This window comes from Semicossyphus pulcher, unplaced genomic scaffold (genome assembly GCF_022749685.1).
Source record: "Semicossyphus pulcher isolate SPU_LCO1_2020_fin unplaced genomic scaffold, fSemPul1.0.p SCAF_12, whole genome shotgun sequence".
NCBI lineage: Eukaryota > Metazoa > Chordata > Actinopteri > Labriformes > Labridae > Semicossyphus > Semicossyphus pulcher.
In genome coordinates this window covers 17,833,745-17,840,363 of record NW_027211626.1, presented here as the reverse complement: position 1 = coordinate 17,840,363, position 6,619 = coordinate 17,833,745, and positions in this window count along the sequence as shown.

Below are 6,619 nucleotides of genomic sequence, written 5' to 3'. Positions count from 1 at the left end.
ATAACAGTAAGCGCTGCTGAGAGGCGCTCTAAAATTGAGGTTGTGAGTGCTGCCAGCACAAAAAAAACGCTGTTAGTGGACACAGGCCCTTAATGTAACATATGTACAGGAGTTGATATTTAAATCTAGGCTGCGACACTCTTCACAAAGGAACATAAAGTTTAACACAGGAGGAAGTTGGGAGTGACTCCAAGTTCTTCTTAATTAATAACAGTTATTTTTCATGCTTTCTTGAATTTACATAACTTACATAATGAAATAACAGTATGCATTCATTCCCACTGTGTTACCGCTGAAACACACTTGAATATGCTATTAATTTTCAATGTTGGTGGTGAAGCAAAAGAAAAATGGCCTTCTCCTCCGACCACTTCAATCGCTTTACACTGCATGCCAAATTCCTACATCTATTATCATTCTCCAACGCACACTTGCACAACGCTGGCATTGCCTTCAGGGAGTGATTTGGGGCTCAGCACATTGCCCAAGGACACTTTAAAACACTCACTGGAGGAGTCAGGGATCAAATAGCCATCTTCTGAATAGTGTAAGATGGCTCTACCTCCTGCGCCACACCTCCCACACCTTACATCACCACTGTATCCACATTTACATTACAAAAACCACCCTCTCCGGTGCTATATTAAACAAAGACCTTGTAAAGTTGGAATGAGATTCATAATGGGTCTCGGGCCTTTGGCTAGTGGGTCCCCGAAAGAATACTTGTGTGCTTTAATAAGGCTGGATCCCAGGACGCAAGCTAAATTTCCCATCTGGGTCTCTGGTGTGAGGGGCTAAAAAAGCCTGAATTAGATTTTGACAAATAGTTATGACTCACTCTCCTTAACACTCCATAACTCCCTCATGCTTTTGTCGAGACATTTGTTACAGAACCGCCTGGTTGTGGTGATTTATTGGTGTTCGGCATCGTCAGGTTAGCGTGGCTATCCTTGAGCTCTTTCTCTTGCGGTTGTGGTGAAACAAATAGAAAAGGAACAGCCGAACGGAAACATCAGATCGCAATGAGTTATGATGAGTTTTCAAGGTCCTCAAGCTTCAGATTCATCAGTAGAAAAATATCTCAGAGCGGACTTATTTTGCCACAATTAAGGTTTATATATTGCTATGTATGTTAAGGTTAAAAAAAGGCAGTAATAGAAGAGCAGCACTGATGGAGCCAAAAAGTCTCATGTGATTGTAATTTTACTTGCAACAGCAAAATGAGAGCTCAGCAGAGAATTCAAATTAGGTCACATACTGTCTTTTGAATAGAAATCGTAGCAGACAGAATTCAAGTGGCTCATGAGATACTCAACGTAAGAAAAGCCTAAATTTAGGCCTGTGTTTTTTTCTATTTCTGTGTCTTGAGTTTCAAGTATCCCAGCCCAATACCTTAAACAACACACTATATGCTTTATTCATGATGCTGTAATTTTCCCAGCTCCTAGAGGAGGTAGGTAAAATCAAGATACCTGTTGGGTTGCTCTTTTATGTAAAATTCAGATATGCCGTGTACCAGGAGCAATGCAACTGCAGCTCTGAGCAGCTGTGGTTCAGGACGTAGAGTAGAAAGAGTGGCAGTTTGACCAACGACTCCTTCAGTCAGTATGTTGAAGTGTGCCTCAAATTGCTCCTGAAGGCACAGCCATCTGTGTGTGACTGAGTGTATGAATGTGTGTTTGAATTCGGTGAATGACATGTCAAGTGCTTTGGCGGTTCAAAAGACTAAAAGGTGCTACATGTGTGCGGTCCATTTACTGTTAGACCAGCAATATATGAGACACTCAGAACTTGCTTTTCAAATGTATAGTGCAGAACTTGAACCTGAAAGGGTGAGCTGAATATCAGTGGCCCTTTTTACATTGCAATTCCGCCACAGAGGCGTAAATAAGCTCCGCCGTTATGACGCCTTTGCAATTCTACATTGAACCAAGCAACACCAGCCTCAAGCCGCCCCAGTGTGTGATTTTTCATAGCGTTCTTGTGTTGCAGAAGCAAAACTTGCGCGAGGTGTAAACACTGCCTGCTTCACATACACACACACTCTGCTGCTGTTCTACCCTGCCGGCTCCGCTGCGTAGTTTCGCCTCTGTTACTACCTCTGATGCCAGCTCCGAGGCAGAACGATTTCACCCCACCATTCTGCGTCTGTGCGCTTTACATTAAAGACAAGGCGTAACAGAGGTGTAATAATCCCGCCTTGAACTGGCGGTGTGAACATATACTTTGAGGTTTGCATAGATTAAACAGCTATATACACACACACATTTACACACTCACTGTATGTAAAAGCTTGAACGGATACCAGGAGAGAAACAGAGTGTGTGTGCGTGTCAAACTGTGTCAAGTCTAAAAAGAGCATGCTCCCAGTTTGATAACTCTCTCTGTGTTCTGCGTGTAGTTGTACTCAGCCTACATAATTAATTGTCCACAGTTCAAATGTTACATTTAAACACTGGATTTCCCTGAGTAGCTCTGTTGGATACAGAATGCAGTCATGTTGCCAGGTCCAGGCTGCGATGTCCTTTGGCTGCCAATGGAAAAAATGTATGAACACAATTTTACTGTATGGCACTCCGGAACCAGAAATACAAGACTTGAACATATGTTATCATATTGTTCTGCTGGTTTTGATGCAGCAATAAGTTACTCAAGTGTCCCTCGTGTCTAAGCTTGTATTTTAATAGACATAGCAAAAGAAGAGCAAATTCCTTTTTCACAAATCTGTTAATATCAAAGAAATACAGATCAATCAAGCTTGAAGAAACAGATTTTCTGACACTTTTCTTTCACATTTGTCTGCATTTGAAAATGTGAAAAAAAGTCACATTTCAAAAACCTTTTTTTTTTTACTTTGAAAATGAAACTCCTCTGATACAGCTTTATTTTTTCAATCTTTGAGTTTCACTGTTTCCCAGCGATCTACTGATGAAGTAATACATCTTTCTTTTGTACCACTCTCCCCTTAAACCATCTTGTTTTTGTAGTTCAGACCAGCTCTTCTCCTGTATCCCAATAGTTTTTCATCCAGCCATTGTTCTCTCCTGAAGCTGAAAAAAAACAATACAAATGGTCATTTTGTTCTCCCATTTTCTTCTGTATATACCGGCTAGTGTTCCTGAAAATGATTCAATAACTTGACATGATTTAGACATCAGTAAGAAGCTGCTGAGGCACAAACCTTGCACTGGAAATTGTCCCACTGGGAGCTTTAAGATCAGAACTTAAAAATTGACTCCAGTCATAATTCTGAAGTTCCATGCCGCAAGAGGAAAGCAAGAACCAGACAATCCTGCATCCTTTCCAACCAACTAATGAGAATAACCACCAGAATAATACACCACTCTATTAACTGAATTCTTCCACCTTTAGGTTTTATTGGTGATGGGTTTTTTTGGCCAAGATTGCACTCTTATGATAACATCCTCCTGATATATATGGCCTGTCTGTAGGTCATCTGCAGTTCCCCTTTGGTATCAAAGAAGACTGGTAAAGTGGCAGATAAAAATGGGCACATAACTGATGTTTGTTTTTTTACAGGAACACAGAAGGTCGCTTGTGCGTTGAGTCACCGGAAAGACAATTTTCTAAAATTATTTTGCTTTGACTTCTCCTACATTACAACCCAACATGACGAACAAATACTTACCGAGGGAGACCACGTTAAAAAGACTACTTAACCACTGTTAGAGTTGTAGATGAATACATGTTTGGGAGACTATAATGTAGATGGTGACCAGAGTTTAAAAATAAACATTGTCTAATTAAAGGACCACGGTGAAGGATTTAGTGGAATCTAGCCGAGAGACAGATGCTTCCCTTAACCTCCCCTTCCATGCGTTTAGGCACTTGACCTGAGGAAACACAGAAGGCCTCCTCTGGAACCACAGTTAGGTTTGTCCATTCTTGGCCTAACGTGGCTGTGCAACATGGCGGACCGCGCTGAAGAGGACCCACTCCCTCTTAAGATATAAAGGGCTTCTTCTAAAAGTTAACATGCTATAACAATTCTTATTATCAGGTGATAATACACCAATGCAAACATCCTTATGAATATTGTATTCCATTTTTACCAATGAGTCCCCCTAACTATGACACGCTGGTCCATTAATTCTTGCTAGCTGCACACTAAATAGTTTGTATGGAAGCCTGTAGCGGACATTCATCCATACTATTTATTTATCCCGTTTTCTTGTGATAAGGAATTTCCGGTTGTTTTCTCTGGATTTCTCTTATTATCTCAGGAAAACAAAGCTGGTTTTCCCATTGTAACGGACTAATTTGGCCCATTGTCTCGAGATAATGGGATCATTTTCCGGCGATCTAGAAAACAAAACAACAGGCTGGTCACTGTTATACTACAGACCACCACATGCCATGCTGCCATTGCCCACACTAATGAGGAAGGTCCAGCCTATTTCTATGTTCAGCTTGTGCCCTTGCTACTCTGGGGGTACGAGTGATCATTTGACGTCACGGTGGTGCAGCGCTGTTATCCCGAGATAATGAGATAAATAAGTCGAGATCTCAAGAAAACGGACTCGATATCACGGGAAAACGTAGTAAATAATATGTATGGATGCATGTCCGTTAAGGGCTTCTGTAAGTGTACTCTAGCTACATAGGAATGGTCAGACAATCCTCCCAGACTTCCTGTTGTCTAGAATATGAATGATGAGGAACAAGCTGCTGGATGAAACCCTTCAACTTAATGACAAAGTTAAACAGGGGTCGACATGCTGTTCACGCATGCTGTTAGTTCCTTCGAATACTTTTAATGCTGTGTGGTTATTTCCTTTTCAAGCAATAACAAACATGTTTTAATTCTCCTGTTTTCAGATTGAAAAACCACGACTTTCTTCGACGATATCATTCCAGCAGTTTCCAGATATGCAACAGTAATCACTACAGCGTATGGGACGGGTTTTAATATCAAGTAATTACTCTGTATCGGTCTGCAGGGGCACAAAGACAACTTCATATCGGAGCTACAGCACTTCAAACCCCGTTTACTGGTCAGGCATGATGGGATGTATAATTATCCGACGATTTGCCCCATGGAAAGGCACCGAGCCAAATCAATGATCGCTGATAATGTGCTACACGATGAAGAACAGTGCTTAAACTGCACTGATTTCAGACATCAGAATTTGTTTTCTTATCATGGGGATTATGAAATAGCTTTTTCATCCAGTGCTCCATGGCTCCACAGGGAGCTGTGGAAAGTCGGAGAAAATTACCTGAGTGATGTCAGTCCTGTGTTATGAGACGCTGTGGGAGATTGGACTGTAAGTCTGAGAAGAAAAACCAACCAAAAAAATCCTCTGAGGGTGAGTTTTACCACTTTCCTACTTTTAATGTATGTTGGGCAAACTAGATAGAGAACATGAAACAGCCCAGTGTAAACGCAAGCAAGAAGCACCTGGACGTAGTATTACTATCGATTTGCCCAAACTACTTCAGGCTGTGGTTTGAAATGTTCTATTCAAAGACCTAAATGCAACTGTCTCTACAAGATGCAAAAGTAATGTTTACTTCTCCTAAAGTTTTGGTGGACTTATGGACTTAAGTGTTTTGGGCCCAATATATCAATCTAACGTGGAGTTTTTAGCCGGTTATGAAAAGGCTGGTGCCTCTTTATGAGCCACAAAAGTAAATGAGACCCTAAGCAAGAAAATTGACTATTAGTAATTTTTAATGCCTGTAATTGCTGCCACCGGGTTGGTGTCAGACGCAGAGATTAACTACATGCTGCCAAAAGAGACATTATTAACATTCTCCACAGCATAGATTCTTTTTAATTCATTTTTGGCTGTTGAAAGACAGCAGGGTGAGCTTTTTCATCAGAAAACACTTCACAGGACAGGACAGAGGGTAAAGAGGCTCTCGTATCATTGGCTGGCAGCGCAAACATACAGCGCCTGTGCTGTTTCCCTGTTGGCTGAAATAAAAATCCACCTCATTACGTTCGGCTACGCACTTGGCGATTTGAGTCAAATCTTTTTAGTCTCCACACAACGGCTTCAGAGCTCTGCAACTGACCAGCCCACAGCGCTGCATCTTTCTCTGTAACGTTCTGAAACGTTTCGTTGGGTTGTCATTGATCTGAGCTGTCCTGGTACGGATGACAACTTCTTTCCTTTCAAGATTTCAATAACCTTTGAGCAACAGTACGAACACAGGCCTGCTTGTTTCTTGTGGTTCTACAAAAAGAAATATGCCTCAAGGACGCACTCACAAAAATAACAGGTCAGTTATTATCTGGCTGCACCCTGATCTCTATTCTTTTCTCCCTGCACTCTCCGGGTCACTGCGTGTGCCCACTTCAAGTTTCCAGCGCGCTCCCGCTGTAACTCTGATCTACGGCCTTTTGTACAATAGGAGAAGATATATCAGCTATTTTACAGTTGTGAACTTTAATCAGAAGGGACCAGAATTTCCACACCTTCTGGAATCACAATTATAATCTAATTTGAATATGAGACAACAATTTCTGAATGCATATTTAACATGTTTGTTTAATCGTGTATGCAGTCATGCAAGGACTGTGGTGTTACAGTCACACAAATGCTCATGAAATATGAACATGGTTGCTGTGTTTGTAGAAACAAAAACACAT